The sequence below is a fragment of the Bubalus bubalis genome, chromosome 4, assembly GCF_019923935.1.
Source record: "Bubalus bubalis isolate 160015118507 breed Murrah chromosome 4, NDDB_SH_1, whole genome shotgun sequence".
NCBI classification, from domain to species: Eukaryota; Metazoa; Chordata; class Mammalia; order Artiodactyla; family Bovidae; genus Bubalus; species Bubalus bubalis.
In genome coordinates, this window is record NC_059160.1 from 86,490,893 (window position 1) to 86,513,026 (window position 22,134).

A 22,134-nucleotide genomic window follows, 5' to 3' on the forward strand; every position below is an offset into this window, starting at 1 on the left:
GCAGTACTCTTTATTAAACAAAACATTGAATTTAAGTTTGGGAGGACTACCTTCAAACCACAGTTCTATTTGATAGCTGTGTGATTTCGGGCAAGTCACTTAACCTCTCTGAGCCTTTGTTTCCCTATGTGTAAATGGAGTGAGTGCCAACATTCAGGTTTTACAACCTCAAATTTTAAATGAGTGGGGTCTGTCCTAATGAATTTTACCACACTTTGCACACTGACCTTTTTCACACTGATGCAGATACTCTACCTGGTGGTGTGCACAAGGGTGAGCATAACTCGGATCACTTCCTCAGGGTGAGTGGGGGGCCGGAGTCCTTGGAGGACTAAGGACCCGAATCCCTGGGCCTGTGCAAGATCTCCTTTTCCTCTGATTTTTACCCTCATTTTTTTTCTGACTGGGGAAAAGTTTGCCTGTGGTTCACTCTGCCCTTGAGGCTAAAGGGGGCTCAGAGTGACTTTGAAGCGCCTCAGTGAAAGTGGAAGCGCTAGGAATGATCATCTTCATTTTCTTTAGCTGCCTGACTCAGTGGAGCTGTAATAGCATGCAGTTCAGGAGGGCAACTACTTTGGAAGAAGACTGGAAAGTGATTCAATTCAAATCACAAGATCAATTATGTAAGGTTCTAGAACAACTGACACTGAGTATTGCAGCAGGTCTGTGGCACAGGTTCAGAAGGTGATTCAGGATGTCTCTTTCCTGACATTAAAGCCCATTACCTGAAAATGACTCAGCCTCGGCCCTTAGAGGAATCTTAAGTACTCAGCCCAAATGGCACAATCCTATCTGAAATACTAAGATCTCATGATAATGAATGATGTAGAAAGGGAAAAGGCACTTGTCTGGGTTAGAGCTCATCGATTTGATAATTTCCAACCAAGAGCACACATCTCTAGGTAGTTATATGTCTGTAATAGCAGGGATCTGTGGACTTCTATCTGTGTGCTTAGAGCAAACCATCTCAAGAAAACTAGGTAGAGAACGGGGAATAACTTCTCACTTTTTAATGTTCTTGCCAATAAATACTCTCAGACAGAATGGGCTCTCTTTGATGATAATTTCTATTCTTACCTGCAAATTGGGAATATTAAATCCTACCTCCCAGGGGCTGTGATGCGGGCAGCATGAGATCACGGAAAGACCTCACATACTGTTTGGCACAGAGCAGGTGTGGAGAGGAGTCACATCTCACACTCTGTTCATTGCACATTTATCCGATGTCTGTTAGGCGCCAGGCTCTGTATCTTACAAACCATACGGAAGATGTGCCAGCTTGCCCTCAACGAGCATGTGGTCTAGAAAGGAAGGTGAGATGCAGAAATAGATGACTACTCATGGGGCTTGAGGGGGCCAAAGAAATAGGATATTGAGAGAGTGACGCAGGTGGATTTTGGAGAATGTGGCATGGATCTGTCAGCCGAGGGCACCCACTGATCCTTCAGTAAGGCTTTGGGTGGATGTACCCAAGTGCAGGAACTGGAAACCTAAGGAAGCACAGTCTCCTGTGGGAAGCAGAAAGTGCAGCAGGCTGGTCCACAGAGAGTGGTCAGAGGTGCTGCATGGAACCATGAGACAGGACAGAGGTATAAGGAAAACCCCCAATCCAGTTTGCTCTCAGTTTAAATTGAAGGATTAAAAATAACTGACAGAAATACTAATACCTCATTACTGACTCATTTATTTGCTTCCCTGATTATTGGCTTCTGACTCTGTGTCAGAATCACCTACACAGATTGAAAAAGTTACCAATGCCTGGCTCTCCATGGGAATTCTCAGTGGGAGGATTGGGGATGGGGCCCAGGTGACAGCATAAAAACATGACCTAACCTTCCATAAGTCATTCTGACACACCCAGGGTTTTGACACACGATGTTGAGCAATGGTGGGCTTGGTTAATCTTGGGGAAAAAAAAATTCATAGAGAAGGAACTTCCAAATAATTGCATTATGCTTCTGTGAGAATAACACCCTCAGATTTATTTGATTGTTTTCCAAAACAGATAAGAGAAGCTCAAGCAAGTCAGCAGATAAATTAATTTCTGTATAGTTTTATGAGGAAAGGACCCCACAGATTTATTTTTGCTTATCTTTGTGCTGTACTTTGAATTTGCAAAGCCCAAATTTCAAAGGGTGGACTTCCCTAGAAACATAAGTAGGAACATAATAGATTCCTTTGCAGATTTGCCTAACTTTTATTACCTATGTACTATGTACTGGGCTAAGTAATCTCATGTATGTTTCCTCAAGAGAGTCAGGCTATTAATGAAAGCACTGTGAACTGGTGAGAATGTTCAGGCATCATGACTTCATGAAGGTTTATCTGCACATGATACTCAGTATCATATGGTGGTGCTGTAGCATATACACATCACTGGATACACTGAAAATTGGTTCAACTTTTTTTAACATACATTTGGTTATACATCTTAAGAACTAGACCTATGTAACTGTTCTTACCATTTCACTCATTAATCCAATTTCTGGGAAGTATCTTAAGGAAACACATATTTTCAAACTACAGGTAGGAAGAGAATAATTATTTTTAAATTATAACAGCAGCTGGAAATTGCAGAAATCACTAAGGAAATGATTAAGTAAATTATTGCATAATGACTAATCACAGTTAAATCTTATATGGTCCCTTAAAACTGGTCATTATAAAGTCTATGTAGCAACAGGTAAAATGCTTATGACAAAATGTCGAATGAAAAAATGTGTGCCAGGATACTATATAAAAGTCATTCACTAGCACGGCCAGGAAACGTGATGGTGGCAAGTGGTTCGCGTGTTGAAGTAGTAGAATTTCGAGTGGTTTTTCCATCATGGTGGTGGTAGACAGATACTGTTCCGGTTATCCAACAACGCTTCTCACCCTACATGGACCCAGGAGGGAAGAGGAACTTCCCATCTCTGGCTAATGAACTGAGATGATGTACGCTTGGAGCTGTTGGTGGCTTTGCCCCTCTTTCTCTCTGCCAAATGGAGAACCCCTGCCTGAAGCAAAAGACAATCAAAAGCTAGGGAGATAGATCGGAAGTCAGAGAGATGGACATGTGGATGTATACATAAAGGAATAAATAGATGAAAGACCCACCTGACGACAATTTACATGTCCCCGAGACAAACCTCTACCCTTATTTATGCAAGCCCATAAAATTCCTTTCTTATAGCAGTTAACTTTGCATTAGTCACCTATAACTGAAAGGATTCTGACTACAGCACTGATTCAGTTTTAAACAGTTTTTATTCTGTTAGAATTTGTCAAGGTTGTTGTTTGTTTGTTTTAAAATAAGCCATTTTACTTTTTGAAGTCACTGGAACATTTTGTACTTGTGTGTAAATACTGCATTTGTGAATCATTTCCCATTACATTCCTGATAGACTTTCGGACCCTCTTGAACCATAATTTCCTCCCATGTCTCCTTCTCAGCTTTTCCTGCAACATCAGCCTCGTTAACTGTTTCCCCACATCCTGTTTCTGACAATAGCCGCCCTGAGAATGCTTTCCAAAGGGTGGTCTGAACCACAATGCGAATTCAAATCTGTACAAGGCAGGAATGTATGGAGAATTTTGAAATAAATCAATAAACATTAATGGAGCTCCTACTCTATGCCAGGCACTGGGGTTACAACAATGAAAATAGAAGTAGACACAGCCCTGTCCTTAAGATGCCTCTCTCTGTGGACGCATGTGTCTGTTCACCGGGGTAGGTACACAGGAGATCCACTCTGGGAGCTTAGTTAACACTTATTACTCATTTGCTGAATATCAAAAGCACAGGATAATAACCAACGCTTATTGAACTTTTACTCTGTGCCACACCTATATGCATTAATGATTATTTTCCTCATTTACTAGATGAGGAAATTGAGTGCCATGAGGATATTTAATGTGCCCAAGTGGCAGAAGTAGATTTAACCTGAGGCAGTCTGGCAGACAATGCTGGCTTACCCAATGTTATAAGAAAGCTGCTCTCAAATGCTGGATCTGGTCCTTAAATCAATTTTTAAATATTTTGGAAAAAATATTTAAAAGTTTATTAAACTGAATCTTGGTAATAAAGTTTCCAGATAGTTGGCCAGGATAAGATGAAGGGAGAGTCTCTTCTCACCTTGTTAGACTTTGAACCATGGAGGAAAATGATCTGGAAAACTGAGTTCATTTGTACATGCATTTACTGAGAAAATTTTGTAGGACGCCCTCAGTTTGACAAGGGTAGATGAAAAATAAATCCTTGAAGTATATCACAGTGCGTAAGTCCTGTAATAAAGAAATTACAAAGGTACTATGTATTTTGGGAGGTGAAGGGAGGGGAAGGGGAAGAGGAAATGCCATGGAATAGCTGACAAGTAAGCTGACCATTGAAATATGAGTAGAAACTCTTAGTAGACATAGTGGCCAGGTGGGGGTGGTGCTGGAAGAAAGGCTTCTGGGGGAGGATTCACTTCTAAGCTACTCAAGAGTGTCTTGCGAGTTGCAAGTGGCTCTAAGTACAGGGCTAGAAAGATAGGTGGAAGCTATACAAACTCAGGGAAAGCATTCGGACTTACCTTCAAGGTCAGGGATATACAAACTGTTTCAATTGTTAAAATAACTTGAGCCTGTCCTCTCCAACTAGGTAACTAGTTATTAAATAACTAGGTAGTTATTTAATAATTTATATTGATATTTAATTGTTTATGTACATGTACATCATACTAGTTTATTGTATCTCTTACAAAATACACAGAGATAAGATTGCATAGACAACATTTAAAATTTTTACTCCCACAAAAATATTATTAAATATTAGTATGAGCAATGTGTTTGAAAATGTTATATATTTTTGAAAACTTTTGTGTGATACCTTGTGATAGGGTAATTTGAAGGACTGGTTTTAAGTTCAGTTTATTTTAATTTCTAGTTTTAATCAAAATAAGATACTATGCAAAGAGAATTTCAACAGGAGTGTTTGTTAGCATGATTGACCAAATCATGACTCTATTTACTTTGAGCACTATATTCAGATCTTTCTTGAAGTTTAATTAATAACTTCATCTTCTCTGGTGTCAATCATGCATTCATTATTGAAAACTCTTTAGAAGGTGTTGTATTTCTGTATTTTTAGCAGTTGATTCAAATCCATTGATGATTTTATCTGGGATTAAAAAAATAGGCTAGCAAATTCTGTTTCTATTTTTTTTTTTTTAATGTGCAGATGGGAGTTTTTTTTTCTTCTTTTATTTAATGAAATGCATTCATACGATTTTCTCCAATTGCATGAGTTATCTATTGCTGTGTAACAAAGTATCCCTAAAACTAGTGGCTTAAAACAGCAGACATTTATTATCTCATGGTTTCTGTGGTCAGGAATCTAGGAGTGGTTTTGCTGTGTTCTTCTGTCTCAAGGCTGCAACTGGGGTGGTGGCCAGTTCTCCAGGCAGCTCAAGGCTGGGTTGGGGGCGAATCTGCTTCCAAGTTCACTCACATGCCTGTGGGCAGACCTCACAGTCCTCATGGCTATTGCAGAGAGAGTACTTCCTTACCAGTTGGCTTTTCTGTAAAGAGAGCAAGCATAAGACAGAAATCACAGTCTTTTTGTAACTTAATCTCAGAGGTAACCTTGCTTTGGGCTTCCCTAATGGTTCAGCAGTAAAGAATCCACCTGCAATGCAGGAGACACAGGAGATGTGGGTTCAATCCCTGGGTTTGGAAGACCCCTGGAGAAGGAAATGGCAACCTGTTCCAGTATTCTTGCCTGGAAAACCCCATGGAGCCTGGTGGGCTATTGTCCATAAGGTTGCAAAAGTGTTGGACACCACAGAGCAACTGAGCATGAACTTGACCTTCCTATATTCTCTTCCTTGGAAGTGAGTCCTGAGGTCCAGCCCACACTCAAAGGGAAAGGGGTTACACAAGAGCATGAACACCAGAAAGAGGGGATGGGAAGGGGGAGGGGCAACCTCAGAGACTGCCTACCACACCCATTTTCAAAATAGCAAATTATTTTAGAAAAGCAGTTACATTCTCATTCACCATCAAAAGGCCATCTTTACCTTAAAGAGATTGACCAGGCATATTCCTTTTCCTGAAAAAATCTGCATAATTCTGGCAGCCACTAGTTCGCACATGAAAAAGTCTGACAACTTGGGATCCTTGTCATTTGCAAAAGGAAAATATGCAAATCATCTTGCAGTGGAATAACTCTTTTTAATTATTTGGATACAAAATAACTATGGGTGTGAAATTTTTCATCTAACGTAAAAGAATTGCAAAGAATCTCCTTTATGAAGGACTCAGTTTTCATAACCTAACCATCCATGGCATCTTACAATCTGTAGAATGCAAATCATGACCGTAGGTGAAGGTGAAGGAATGAATGAGGATGCAGCATCACCCCTTGTTTGTGGAATTTCCTTTCTTTTTAGAGAACCTTAGATGTGTTAGGTGAAAGCCAGACAGGGCAAGAATGCCAGTGTCATTTCATACATTCAGTATTAGTATAAATTGAAATGACCTCCTAATTATATTCTTTTAGTTTTGTTAAAGACAAAAAATGTATAAACATAAAAGTGTTAATAACTGTTTTCTTTGTACCACCATGAACACTAATGTATCCCCAGGGTACACGCACACCCCTTTAGTGACTTCTGCTCTAGGCCAAGGAAGAAATTCTTAACTCAGGATTTATTATTTATCCTGAGTGATTTGCTTTTAAAGAGTGACCAAAACTCTAATCAAATGTCCCAAACTATTAAGAACCTCTGCTCTAAGTCATGGATAGCCAGTGAAAAGTTTTAAGGCTAACACTAAGAGATTTAAAATTTAGGATGCTACTTGGGTATCAAAGCGGTAGGATAGGGTGGCATGGACAGGGTGAGCCTGGAGCACTGGAAAGCAGTGGGTGCCAATCTCTCTGAGAGGCAAAAAGTAAAGGCGGGACTAAACCAAAGCAATGCAAGTGGAGGAGAAAGGGCGTGGGTCCTGAAATTCAGCATGTTTCCTAAGGGATCATTAAGCCACTGAGGAGCACGTGTTCGTTCATAAATGCAGCTTAGAAAGAAATCATGCTTCAAAAGGGAATTCTGAAATCAGAATTCAGATCTAAAGCCTTCTTTCTTTTTGATTCTTTCCTTTATATCTGACTTTATAACTACTATTATTATTTTTCCTAGAGATTCAAACTAGGAGAGAGGAAGAAATTCAAAAAGATGATTATCAATATTAAAAAGATCTAGCAAAAAAAAAAAGTAATAGAAGAAGGGCTTTGAAAATAGAATTTTGGAAAGAGGGACTGTAGAATAATATGCGTTCCAAATACATTTGCAGCTGGATAAACATTTTCTGTGTTGCAAAATACAAGTGATGTGAATTCAGAAGCTGTGGCTTCTTTACGAAGGATGCAGTGTTAAATATTAACCCCCCCTTTCTTCTAGATTTTTAATTTCTTCCTATTGTGATCAGCGTTACTTTGGTTTTGTCTAGGCTGTACTGTATGTCCTGGCCATCTCCTGTCTCACAGTATAAAGTCACAATGTCACAGCTTGGCACTTCACCCAGCCACTTCACCTACACCTTCTTAAAGAGTGTAGGATGGCTAGCATTGTCCAATTGCGCTAGAAATGCCGGCCCCGGGGCGTGTCGGTCACAGTGAATTCCCAAGGTGGTGACTGGTTTTTTTGGGGTTCAGGTAAGAAGATGGGGAGTGCAGGAGCAGTGGGCGTCACCTTGGAAGTCAGGCAGGACGCAGGAGAGGCAGCCCCGTTTCCACACGGGCCTCTGCCAGTCCCCAGGCGGCCTCCCAGTTCCCGAGGTCTAGACTTGCTCACCCAGCCAGAAACAACAACTTGAACACACTGGCTTTTCCCCGCTGCTGCCTCGGTGGAGGCTGCTGTTATTCCTGCGCGCGGGCCAGGCACCCTCCTGGGGGCGAGGATGCGGAGCCAGCGGGAGGCCAGGCCGGTGTTGGGGTTGGCGGCTCCTCTCCGCCCACAGGCGCTTCCCCCTGCCAGCCGAGCGGGGCCCAGGGTGGGCGCGGAGGCGACTGTACCAAATCCATCTTTCTCAGAGGCAAATGTCTCAAGGATATTATGGATTGTTTCCTATGAGATTGTCTTGACTACTAAGACTGATTTTAGCTGCCAGTGGCAATGAGGTGAGAGCTCAGACTGCAATTATTTTCAACCCCTGGTGTCAGACCTGGAGAGCAGAACTGCTGGCAGGCTGATGGGATGGAGGCCTTGGGGTGCCTGGAGAAATCTGACCTCCTTTCCTCAGGGGATGGGTGGGGGAAGGGCTCTTAGTTGCGGTTCAGAGTCTAGTTCAATCTTACAGTGGTGACTGTTGGGGCTTATTTATTGGGCATTTAATTTTCTATTTGAAAAACTATCTACAGGTCTACAAAGATAGTTTTCTTTTTCTTTTTTTAGTTTAAAGCATAAGTTTAAGAGATTTCTTCGTGTAATCTGATTCTTAGGTAAGACAACCCTCTCCTTTCCCCAACCTCGCTGTGGAATTCAAGAGAGCTGGACTGTAGTCTCCTTTCCATGACTTATTAATTATGCAACTTGGGAACATGGTCTCTCCTTCGAAGCCCCTGTTTTCTCATCTCTAAAGACATCTGCTTTATTACAGGGTGGGATTCCTTAATTAAGGATTGGAGATAATGAGGAGGAAGGCACCAGAATAGTGTTTGTCACCTCGAATGTGCTCCTTAAAGGAGATATTATTTTACTATTAATATATAAATTGTCACCCACACGGCCCACAGGGCCTTCGTGGAGGATCTAGTCAAAGTTTCTTGCAAGGAATATGCCTGTGAGTCTTATGACCTGAGTCAAGGGCATGACCAGCTTAGTCAACGAGTATTTTTATAAAAGTCTCCACTGACTACACAGTACTGCTGGATTAGATATTGTTGTTCAAAAAGTAAACCTGTAAACCTTCTAGTCATTAAAAACTTGCCATCATATATGGCAAGCCATGTTAACAAAACCATTTCTGGAAGTTTGTTATTCTTTAAATTATAAGTAGTTCTGTAGTTAAAAGAAATTCTAACGTTCCTCCTATTTGTCAGTGATCCATGTGAGGCTAATAATTCATTTCTGGGGTTTTGAAGTTGTTTGTATGACTTTGGGTTTGGGGCATTCACAGTCCCACTATGGTAAGTGTAAGTAGAAAGTTAAATACCATTTGTCTGTATTCTACATTTAATACAAACAAACAGGGAAGGGGGAAAATGGACAACATAATTCTGTATGCTTCTAATTTGCCATACGCCACTCTCTGGTTCTCTCTGACTATGCAGGTGTCAAGGGGTCCTGGAGAAGTTTGCAAACCCATTCACTTCTGCTCTCTGCTCTCCAGCGGTCACTTTTTCTGTTATCTCCTGCCATCTCTGCTCTGCTCCCTCTTGTCCACCCTGACGTCTGCCTGTCACCCCACTGCCCTTCAGAACTCTTTTCCTTGAAGTCTTTCCAAACAGGTGTTGTCTTGCTTCACTCTTGACCGTTATCCTGCTAACCCCTGTGTCTTATAGATGTTCGCCCTTCTGAGCACTGACGCGCCTGTCTTTATATAGCCCCGACTGCCTGGGCATCTCCATGCCTGTCACTTCGTGTTTACCAGCACTTATCCTAAGTCCTCCAGGGGAACTCAGAGGATCCCGTGTCTCTTTTCATGGAGTGCCTTGCATGGTTATGGATTAAAGGAATTACAGAGACAATGCATACAGGGTGTATTGGGGGAAACTCTCAGTACACTTCTTTTTGCTTTTCAGTTTAGTAATTCTCATCTTAATCTGGTATCTATTAACCAAAAACTTATTAGGCAAGGTTCTGAAGTTTTACTTGCAGAAGATGTACAAGTTTGGACAGGTGGATGACTCATAGACTCTAAGGAATTTAAAAGCCATGGTTTAGCGAGAAAGCCTCTCTCTCTCTCTCTCACACGCAGACACACAGAGTTAGGAAACCTTGCAGACAGAGTCCACTAAAAGTGGCCTTGCAAGGCCACCTGTAAGTTACCCATAACTCTCATATTGATGTGGTGCAGATGGCATGAGGTGCGTGCCCTGAAGCCATCTGATGGGAGAAGAAAGAAAAAGCGGCAGAAGTATTGATACTTTTCTCACTCCCAGCCTGATGTAATCTGAGTGGATGTAATGCTGACTGCTTACACTTACTCAGTCCCTTACTATGTCCAGACACTATGTTATTATTATTATTTTAAGGCAATGGCACCCCACTCCAGTACTCTTGCCTGGAAAATCCCATGGGCGGAAGAGCCTGGTAGGCTACAGTCCATGGGGTCGCTAAGAGTCGGACACGACTGAGCGAATTCACTTTCCCTTTTCGCATTCATGCATTGGAGAAGGCAATGGCAACCCACTCCAATGTTCTTGCCTGGAGAATCCCAGGGATGGGGGAGCCTGGTGGGCTGCCCTCTATGGGGTCGCACAGAGTCGGACACGACTGAAGTGACTTAGCAGTAGCAGTAAAGTGCTATCTCATTTAATCCTCATAAACCACCTCTGAGGAATTTTCACAGTTGTACAGAAGAGGATGTAGAAGCCCAAGGTTACACGTTAGCAAAGTGTAGTCAGATTATGTATCCAGGTCTGTCTAACCTTAAAGCCCGTCCAAACCTTGTCCTTACCTAGGACCCTGTACATTTTGACTTTTGATCTCTCTCTTTTTTTATTTTTCCATTGAGGGGAGCAAGGAATGTGTTTTAGCAGATGAGATTTGGCCATTCCTCCTGGGCTTTGCCTGCTAGGTTCTCAGTACATGTTGGCTGAAGGAATGAGGCAGTCTGTTCCAGTTGCTCTGGGATGGAACAAGAGATGAACAGAACAGTGTCTAGGTGGGAAAGAGGCCTCTCTTTCTAGCTACGTGACTTCAACTCTGTGGGCCTGGGTGTTACCTGTAAATCACAAGGGGGTTGAGGGACAAACTGTGTCAGCTGCACATCCCTTTGGGCACATGTAAGACACAGAGTCATCTGTCCTTGCCTGGGATTCAGGAATTTTGCTCTCTCTTTTTATCTCGATGATCTGTGTTTGTGATTTTTGGTAAACCTGGCTGTTTTCCTATGCTATTTTTCCCATTTGATGAGGAGATACAGCAACACATCCATCCTTTCTTGCTTAATATATTTGTTTTGATCCTTAAAGTTTCATAGAAGATGAAAATCTAGTTATGTGATGAGGCTTAATGATTATAAAAAGTCCATTGTTGTTCAGTCGCTCAGTCATGTCTGACTCTTTGTGACCCTATGGACTACAGCACGCCAGGCTTCCTTGTCCTTCACCATCTCCCGGGGCTTGCTCAAACTCATGTCCATTGAGTCAGTGATGCTATCCAACCATCTCATCCTCTGTCATCCCCTTCTCCTCCTGCTCTCAATCTTTCCCAGCATCAGGGTCTTTTCTAATGAGTCAGCTGTTCGCATCAGGTGATCAAAGTATTGGAGGTTCAGCTTCAGCATTAGTCCTTCTAATGAATATTCGAGATTGATTTCCTTTAGGATTGACTGGTTTGATCTCCTTGCAGCCCAAGGGACTCTCAAAAGTCTTCTCCAACACCACAGTTCAAAAACATCAATTCTTCGGTGCTCAGCCTCTTTATGGTCCAACTCTTACATCCATACATGACTACTGGAAAAACCATAGCTTTGACTATACAGACCTTTGTGGGCAAAGTAATGTCTCTGCTAATTAATATGCTGCCTAGGTTGGCTTTTCTTCCCAGGAGCAAGTGTCTTTTAATTTTGTGGCTGCAGTCAAAATTGCAGTGATTTTGGAGCCCAAGAAAATAAAGTCTGTCACTGCTTCCATTGTTTCCCCATTATTTGCCATGAAGTGATGGGCCTGGATCCCATGATCTTCTTTGATAAAAAATCGATAAACATCATCTAATGAAAACCCAGCCATAGCATCTTCCTCAGTGGGAAATGCTGAGTTGTTATGGTTTAACTACAGATGTTTTAATCCTGAAAATATCAGTGCTAGTAGCAGTTAAAGAAAGGCATAAAATATATATTAATTTTCCAGACATGAAATACAATTATCCCCATGTCTTTATTATAATTGAATTCACTAACAATTTCTAAATTAAAATAATCTTTAATCACAAAATTATTCTTGTTCTATAAATTCTTTTAGTGAGAAACTATAGACTTCAGAGAGAGAGAAATATTATTCACATCATATAAGCACTGGTAAACAGTGTCAGATTTTATTTTTTTGGGCTCCAAAATCACTGCAGATGGTTATTGCAGCCATGAAATTAAAAGACGCTTACTCCTTGGAAGGAAAGTTATGACCAACCTAGATAGCATATTCAAAAGCAGAGACATTATTTTGCCAACAAAGGTCTGTCTAGTCAAGGCTATGGTTTTTCCAGTAGTCATATATGGATGTGAGAGTTGGACTGTGAAGAAGGCTGAGCACAGGAGAATTGATGCTTTTGAACTGTGGTGTTGAAGACTCTCGAGAGTCCCTTGGACTGCAAGGAAATCCAAGCAGTCCATTCTAAATGAGATCAGTCCTGGGTGTTCATTGGAAGGACTGATGCTAAAGCTGAAATTCCAGTACTTTGGCCACCTCATGCGAAGAGTTGACTCATTGGAAAAGACTCTGACTCTGGGAGGGACTGGGGGCAGGAGGAGAAGGGGACGACAGAGGATGAGATGGCTGGATGGCATTACTGACTCTGAGTGAACTCTGGGAGTTGGTGATGGACAGGGAGGCCTGGTGTGCTGCGATTCATGGGGTCGCAAAGAGTCGGACATAACTGAGCGACTGAACTGAACTAAAAGGGCCAGCTTTGTCCAACTCATGGTCATTTTCTGAGATTCTGATGATGGAAATTTATATCTTCCAAAAACCTTTAGTGTGAGTGACCAGATACAAGAGGAAGAAAGACTATGTATTGATTGCTGGATTCTTTGTTATTTAGATAGCATCAGGAGAAGACATGGGCAGGTTTTATGAGGGAAGCAGGCAGAGAGCAGTGGAGTTACGAACACAAAGCTGCACAGAACATTGAGTGGCAAAAGCAAAACAAAACCCCCTGATCTTTTGAGCTTCTCTTTAAAGCGCTTGTTTACTCTTCCACCCCTTAACCTTGTCCCCTGTTTCTGTGACAGCTGGCTGCCACTTCTTGCATTGGCAAGATTAAGATGGAGGAGAACTGGTGAAATTCTCCTCATTGCTTAAATCATTATTAATTAATCACTTCATCCTCTCATGAGAGATGGTTGGAAAGGGGTAGTGCTTTGGAGAAGGTGAAGAGCAGAGCTGTGAGAAATCTGCTCCTGGCATTATATTCAGTACTATAGCAATTAACACACAAAACAGACAATGGTGGGGTTTGCACAGGAGGGCAAGCATGGAGGGATTCAGGGGAAGAGTGTTTCAAAATTGCAAGGACGGATTTTGAATCTTCTCTTCTCAAGGTGCCTCACTGGGCAGAAACCTATTTCCTTGTCGAAAATCCTAGTTTGAGAAAGACTCGTGACAGATCTTACTTCAGAGATCTGCGTGGTCTATTCTTTCTCCTCCCATGTTAGCTTTCTCGTGTTCAGAAGGTCCTTAATATATCTGACCTTCATTCTCTCTGCTGTAACTTAAGCTTATGCCCTCTCCTGCTACTGTTTAAACTGATCCCTCCAATACTTGTTAACCCTCAGAAAGAGCTTTAGACAAAAGAGCCTCTCGGAACACCCTCTTTTGGCCTTATTTGTCTTTGTAATCCCTTTTATAGAGGGCAGGTTATCTTGGTTTCTCCCACAATTGGTGTGGAAGCCTGCTCAGCTGCCCACGTCACTCAGCCCTCAAGGGTCACTTTTGTCATCATTCAAATATTGAAACAGGTGGAACCTGCCACCTGTAATGTGAGCCACAGTGGAAAGAAAGTGACTCAGTCCTGGCAGCTCAAGTCAGGTTTGAGAGAAATGACTGGGGAATCCAAATGTTTCCTTGTGGCTTTTGCAGCAAAGGGTGCCTGAATGGCTTCCTTCTTGAAGAACGTGCCATTCCAGTGTCATCAATGTGACTGGTTTGGTGCAGTCGGACATTCCGCTCTGTAGTCTCCTCGCATAAAACCTCTTGCCCCGAGCTGGCTGCAGCAGAAGCTGGCTTTCCAGCTCCTGCAACACCAATAACAGCAGCTCCAATAACACAGAGGAGAACTCGGGCTGGGCAGGCACGAGGCACACACAAAACACAGGGCCTGAGCGGAAGTCTCAAACGAAACTAACAAGGATAGAAGTTTGTTAGAAAACACCTCTGTTTCTCAACTTCTCTTACACAGCTTGATTTGACTGTCTTGTTACCAGTAGTTACATGTAGCTCACTGAGTATCACAAAACATACACAGTTCTCTGAGCCTCACGTTTTCTTTCCAGCCTCAGAGCCACTGCTGGGTCATATTAACCTATCCTCCAAAAATGTTCTTGGAATTTGCCCAGGTAGCCTGTCCTGCCCAGTTATCAACCTGGCTGCTCCCTTATGTGAAGGAAAAACAATCCAGTGGGAAAACACCCTACTATATTAAAGAAGATGTGAGTTATAAGGCAAGTTTCCTAATAATAGTTGGTCTTTTGGGGGCAGGTCCCTTCATCCCCTAGTACCTCCAGTTTTAATTTTGTAGGATAAAGATAAGATGCTAGTCCCATACCTATTATGGACAGACATGCTCTGAAAATAAATAAACCAAGGCATGTCAATCCAAGAACTACTTTGAAGTAAATCCTATGTAAAGTCAGAAAATTGAAGCTATTGTTGCGATGATGTAGGTAGGTGTAAATGCTCAGCAAGTCTTAACTCCATAAAGATAAGGAAGTGGAAGAAATGTGGTGTTGTGCCAAAAAGAATAAATGACTGACACCTCCCCCCCCCCCGTTTTTTCCTTATTTCCAGGGTGTATGCAAGTTAACATTATTTTAAGTGCCCAATTCCTTCTTGTGAAGCTTTTGCTAAAACCAGTAAGTTTAGACTATCTGGTGAAAAACCATATCCTCTTGTTATTGATGTTTTACAGCATTTAAATATTTTGACCTAAATGCTAAAGAACAAAGTCAATTGTTTAACTAAAAAAGGCAGAATGTCAATATTTAGCTTAGGTATTCGGAGTATCTATTTTCACAATCACAATACTTCCTTGCAAATGTTTGAGAGAGAGTTGTAATATGGCTCTTTGAAAACCGTGGGAAATTAAAGATGAAATAAAAACCTGACCACGGATTTCCTTCCTCAATTTTAAGTGAGATCTCAGTAAGGCTCTCTTATAGTTGGACGTGGACTTCATTAGCTTTTTATGTGACTTCATACTACTTATTTTTGGAAAATAATCATTTCATTTTAACAGAAATGTGGTTCACAGTGGATTAAGTGAAATGTATTTCTTGGAAAGTTAAAAAAAAATATGTGGTTTCCATTTTACTCCTCTTTGGAGGCATTTATTTCCAGGTCCTGCAGATCATTTTGAACTTTGTAATTTTGTTATCAGTCATTCACTTTCTTGTTTGAACTTTTGATCATTTATTCCAATTTATTTTAAAGCACATCCTGAATGCTGGCGAGACATATGCATCTGCCTTAATGGTAGTAAGTGGATTTCTACAACTCCAGTTCTTAGCCATACTGGGGAAGGTAGGCCATGGGCAATAATGAAAATAGTTTATACAAGCAGAAGCCTGCCATGGGCACCACTTGGTGCTAATTACAAGTGTTTTCCATGAATAAACTAGTTTAATCTTAATGATAACTATTCACGTTCTCATTTTAGAGAGGATGAAACATAGGCAAAAGCCCTCAGCTTCTGTAACGTTTTAAAAGATACAGAGCTTTTTAAATGTTGGATCCAGAAGAACAATATTACATATCTTAAAGTGTTTTTGTGAAAATTAAAGCAGAAAAATCACATAAAGTGATAATATTTCAATAAGCATGAAAAAAAGACCATAGAATAATTATTTATGTGTAATTGCACCACATGACCACTTTAAAATGTGGCCCCTCTTGGGGCTTTGAATCTGCCACCTACTAGCTGCGTGACCTTGAGCAAGTTGTTTCACTTCTCGGTGCTTCTATTTCCTCATTGGTCAACTGAGGAGAGTGGTTGAGGATTAAATGAAATAATAAATATAAATAATTTAGCATGTGTCTGGCACATGATAAACACTGATGACATATTAGCTGATCTCAGATTTTATTTTTTGAGGAACCTATGGAAAAAAAGCGTGATGCAGACAGGGTTCATATCTCAGTCCTGCCCTGTTAGCTGTGTGACCATATCAATATATTTAACCTTCCAGAGCTACAGTTTCTTCATCTGTAAAATGACCATAATTCTTGTTCTACCTAAGTAGGGAATTAAGAGGCTCCACCAAGGCAAGGGATATGACAGTACCTAAAGGAAAAGGAGTGTGTCAAGGCTGTATGTTGTCACCCTGCTTATTTAACTTATATGCAGAGGACATCATGAGAAATGCTGGGCTGGAAGAAGTACAGGCTGGAATCAAGATTGCCGGGAGAAATATCAATAACCTCAGATATGCAGATGACACCACCCTTATGGCAGAAAGTGAAGAGAAACTAAAAAAACTAAAAAAAAAGGTGAAAGTGGAGAATGAAAAAGTTGGCTTAAAACACAACATTGAGAAAACGAAGATCATGGCATCTGGTCCCATCATTTCATGGGAAATAGATGGGGAAACAGTGGAAACAGTGTCAGACTTTATTTTTTGGGGCTCCAAAATCACTGCAGATGGTGACTGCAGCCATGAAATTAAAAGACGCTTCCTCCTTGGAAGAAAAGTTATGACCAACCTACACAGCATATTCAAAAGCAGAGACATTACTTTGCCAACAAAGGTCTGTCTAGTCAAGGCTATGGTTTTTCCAGTGGTCATGTATGGATGTGAGAGTCGGACTGTGAAGAAGGCTGAACGCTAAAGAATTGATGCTTTTGAACTGTGGTGTTGGAGAAGACTCTTGAGAGTCCCTTGAACTGCAAGGAGATCCAACCAGTCCATTCTGAAGGAGATCAGCCCTGGGATTTCTTTGGAAGGACTGATGCTAAAGCTGAAACTCCAGTACTTTGGCCACCTCATGCAAAGAGTTGATTCATTGGAAAAGACTCTGATTCTGGGAGGGATTGGGGGCAGGAGGAGAAGGGGACGACAGAGGATGAGATGGCTGGATGGCATCACTGACTCGATGGGACATGAGTCTGAGTGAACTCTGGGAGTTGGTGATGGACAGGGAGGCCTGGCGTGGTGTGATTCATGGGGTCGCAAAGAGTCGGACATGACTGAGCGACTAAACTGAACTGAAAGGGCTATACAGAATTCTGTGAATATAGTGAAATTTTGTAGCAGTGTCTGTTTTTAAAGTTCCTACCCTTTGCTACTTAGAAAACGTGTGTAACCTAAATGGTATACAGAGAAAGTTTTTATTTGTGTGGTTATTATTTTTTTTAATTAAACATTTCTGGGTTCCTGCTGATTCTTTTGTAAACCACTTCCTTTTGTTGAAATCTTGAACTAGTCTTGATGTAGAAACTGGCTGTTGGGGCAAGGGAGAATGAGCCAGTTGATTGCCTGATCTTTGGAGAACGGTGGTCCCTTCTGGTGCTTTGTCATAGATGGCAACTCTCTCCCAGTCATAGCAACTTCACCCTTTAATACTTTTAATTGACTGCATCATGTTGTTCTGTAATTCTAGCTTGCAAAATAAGCTCTCCTAAATATATCCTCTGATGACTACTCCAGCTTGCTATGCTTTCAATTTCTTACATCTTGGGTTATTTGAAGAGGTTTATATTTACCTAATCCCTCAAGCAGCCCCAAGGGAAAGCCGGCTGCCCCCAGGCTTCAGGCATGCTGCCTGCACGTCTCGGCCAGAAGGGACAGGACTCACTTCCCTTTGTTTTTCACACAAGTCACCATGGTTCTGACTCAGCCACACAGTTCCTTTGCTATACTCTTACTTGAATCATTGCTGCCCTTGATACCCAAATGCTAGGTTATTTGTGTTTGCCTCTTTGTTTTCTACTCATTGGAAAGTCTAACACCTTGCCCCTTTTATCTTCCCCAAAGAGTAAAACCCAATATAAACTGATCTTCAGGTTCTGCAACTGCGGATTTCATTAGTACAATTGTTCTTGTCTCACAGGGTTGGGGAATTGAAGGAGGGAGGAAGGAAGCTGTTATTATAGAACTGGAACAAAGTTTTACTTCTACGCTTAAAAACAAAGTTATACTTCTCATTTTTCTCCCTGTTCTTCGAAGCAATGCATCTTGTACTTCAGAGCTAAAATGTAGCTTCCTCTCCTGAAATCTTGGCTATAAGCCCTGGCTCAACAGTTCTTTTTTCCTTGCCAGGAAGATACTTTGCAGCCCATGCAGACCTTGGGTTGACCAGCATGGGCTGGGCAGCCTTTACTGTTGAAGGAAGATCCTGATGGGAGGATCAAAGCTTGGATTGTGCTGTGATGTCTGATCCATAACCAACCTCCACCCACAGCTCCCTCCTCCTTACACTGTTTCCTCTTTATCCCCTCCTGACTTGCAGTGTTCTTCAAATGCCTTCTCTTCTGGCTAAGTGGGATCTAGAACTCCAACATGGCACCCCTTTACTTACAGCGCCCTCAGCAGAGTCCCCATCAGCCTCAGATGGAATAGTCTGGAGCTAGAGGTCTCTCTAAACAGCCAGGCTGCCGTGAGCAGGATGTTTTGGTGTGTTTGCATCAGCTTCCTGTTGCAGAGTTTAGGAAGCGAATCTGCTAACTGCCTGAATGAAAACACTTCCCCTTACTCTCTACGTCAAAGAGAAGTTACTTGAAATGGATGCCAACTTTTAGGAGTGAGGACAAAGCTCTGAATTTTGAGGAGGCTTCACTGAATAGGAAAAGAACTCGGCTTCACCATCTGGACCTGGTTACACAACCATCTTCACCTCAGTTTCCTCTTGAATCAGATGAGGAGATTCTATCTCCCTAACCCAGTGGTGAGACAGCAATGAGATAATTTAAATGAAGCAGCCATTTCTCCTAGGCAGAATCAGTTCTGTTTTGTATACATGCTATCGACTAGGCCTCTCTGAAGTCTGTTTTGTGAGCTGCACCCATGTGATTCTTATTTCTAGTCAAGCCCCTGTGCTGTCTGTTGCTGCTGCTAAGTTGCCTCAGTCCTGTCCAACTCTGTGCGACCCCATAGAGGGCAACCCACCAGGCTCCCTCATTCCTGGGAGTCTCCAAGCAAGAACACTGGAGTGGGTTGCCATTTCCTTCTCCAATGCATGAAAGTGAAAAGTCAAAAGTGAAAGTGAAGTCGCTCAGTCGTGTCCGACTCTTAGCGACCCCATGGACTGCAGCTCACCAGGCTCTTCCGCCCATGGGATTTTCCAGGCAAGAGTACTGGAGGGGGGTGCCATTGCCTTCTCCGCCCTGTGCTCTCAGTAGGTGTTTATTCCATGCCCCAGCTCCTGGAGGAATGGGGGGCTTGTGGTGCTCTCCCTTGTGCTGGAGTAAGGGCCATGGAAGTCAGGGCCTAAGAACTCAGGCTGGAGCTGGGCTGTCTGGGTTCCAGGGCTTCTCTTTAAGAACTAGCTGTGTGACCTCAGACAAATTACTCAGCCACTTTGTGCTTCAGTTTCCCTCATCTGTAGAACAGGAATCATAGTGGGGGGGAAACTAAAGAAAAAAACACACAGGCAGGCTCATAGGGGCTATAAGAATTAAAAGAGATAATCCCCAAACGTGTAAAAGGCTTAGGGCAGCGCCTGGTTCCAGGTTTGCTGTGACTGTTCACAGGACCTCTCCCAAACTGCTCACCTCGTGATGCATGCTTTCCGCATGCAGGCTTGCAGGCAACAGGCAGGAGAGCCCTGCTCTCCCCCTGCCCCCTTCCTCTGCAGGGACCCCACATAAATGTGCAGACTACACAGGCTGATAAGAGTTACAGAGTGCTGAGTAGAATTCTGCTTCCGGTTTCTGGGTGAGAAGTGGCCAGGAAGGTGGGGCAGAGTCTGGGTCACACAGTTCAGGAGCCTCAGAGTACTTCCTATCAGCATCTTTAATGTCACAGCACGGCTGTCGCCTGCAGATGGTCACTGCCTGCCCTCACACTGGGCACCCAGGTCAAGGTGAAGGCCCGTGTGGGCCCCTGCCTAAATTCCAGCTGGGCCTCTTCCGCCTCTGCTGCCAGAGATGTTGTTTCTCCTGTTCTCTCCTGTTCCCCAACACTGCTCCTCGCCCCCGCATGCTCTTCCTTCATTTGGAAAATTCTTACTGCCTTTCAAGTCTCATCCTGGATGAAACTTCCAGAAAACATGCGATGGCCTCCAATAAGCCTCCTTCCCAATTCCCTCCCATTGGGAAACCCAGGGCTCCAGGCCACATCCATTTTGGCAGTCAGTTCTGACTTGCTCTGCTTTATCTGTAACTTCTGACCTTGGGTGGAATAGATTCTAAAAATATGTTTAACAAATGATACCTGGAACACTAGAAAGTGCTGTGGAACTAAGCAGTTTGTGGGAGACATTATCCATGCACTCTGTTGCGGGGTGGGGAGAGGTTGGGGGTGGGACTGTAGAGAGGCTCAGGAACATGGCTTTATTGGGAACATTCCCCTATGTTTACAATTACAGGAGCAAATAGGCTCATTAACATCTGATTTAGAAACTAGTCCTATTATACTTAATGTTAACCCCATACCTCAGCGTTCAGTTTATGGTAGAATTTAGGGTTAAAAACTGGAGTTTCTGCACAGAAAAATGACAAGTTAATGACTTGTAAAAAATATTGTACATTTTTCTCAAAGCTGTCTTATAATAGCTGTTTCTTGCCTATTCATTGATGGTCTAGCTTTAAAAGAAAGATTGGGAAGGCTATCCCATTGTATTTTTAGAAGTACTCAAGTGAACTCTAATAACCTGAGAGTCATGGCAACCTCCAGGACTTTTGGTGTCCCCCCTAGAAGATGATATATTCCTGCCTGCTTGTCTCAATGTCTTTGAAGGAATTCTGCAGATCAAGGGCCAGGCCTAGACAGGAGACTTGTTCTAAAACAATCATCAGCTGGGCTGGAACAACATTTGAAATATTTCTAGGCTTGCTGAGAACACTGTGTATAGACAGCATCTCACTCACCCCAAAGTTTTTATCCTCTGCGTCTCTGAGCTCTTTCCTCGGGGACCACGCCCCCATATCATACATGATACCTGGCAAGGGCATGGTATAACTAAGCTTTTCTGCTTTATCAGGACTTTTTTTTTTTTTTAAAGAAAAGAAAACTGGAGATTATCATACTCAGTGAAATAAATAGGACAGAGAAAGACAAATATATATCACTTATATGTGGAATCTAAAAAAATCATACAAATGAACCTATTTACAAAACAGCAGCAAGAGACTCACAGACTTAGAAAACAAACTTACAGTTATTAGGGGCGTAAGGTTGAGGGGAAGGATAAATTGGGAGTTTGAGATTGGCCTATACACACTGCTGCTAAGTTGCTTCAGTCGTGTCCGACTCTGTGCGACCCCATAGACAGCAGCCCACCAGGCTCCTCTGTCCCTGGGATTCTCCAGGCAAGAACACTGGAGTGGGCTGCCATTTCCTTCTCCAATGCATGAAAATGTAAAGTGAAAGTGAAGTCGCTCAGTCGTGTCCGACTCTGTGCGACCCCATAGACGGCAGCCCACCAGGCTCCTCTGTCCATTGGATTCTCCAGGCAAGAGTACTGGAGTGGGATGCCATTGCCTTCTCCGATATACACACTACTAAATTTAAAATAATAACCAACAAGGACCTACCATATAGCACAGGGAACTACTTAATATTTTTTAATAACCTAAATGGGATGGGCTTCCCTGGTGGCTCAGATGGTAAAGAGTCTGCCTGGAGTGCAGGAGACCCAGGTTTGATCCTTGGGTCAGGACGATCCCCTGGAGAAGCAAATGGTTACTCACTCCAGTATTATTACCTAGAGAATTCCATGGACAGAGGAGCCTAGTAGGCTATGTTCCATGGGAACGAAAAGAGTCGGATACAACTGAGCGACTAACACAACCTAAATGGGAAAATAATTTGAAAAAGAATAGATTTATGAATATTTATAACTGAATAACTCTCCTGTAC

At 42.4% G+C, this 22,134-nt stretch overlaps 1 long non-coding RNA gene across 2 annotated transcripts in view; it reads right to left on the reverse strand.

The window, feature by feature from the left end:
• Window positions 1-2,422: 2,422 nt before the first annotated feature.
• The window catches only part of LOC112584584, a 69,940-nt gene continuing 50,228 nt past the window's right edge, over window positions 2,423-22,134 (reverse strand). Inside the window, exons 2-3 of one of the 2 annotated variants that reach the window (XR_006550568.2) lie at window positions 4,118-5,543; window positions 2,423-2,999 (exon numbers count right to left, since the gene is read on the reverse strand). This is a non-coding gene — a long non-coding RNA (uncharacterized LOC112584584). Of the gene's footprint in view, window positions 3,000-4,117; window positions 5,544-22,134 lie in introns of those variants that run through there. The other variant, XR_006550569.1, reaches the window with a different exon arrangement.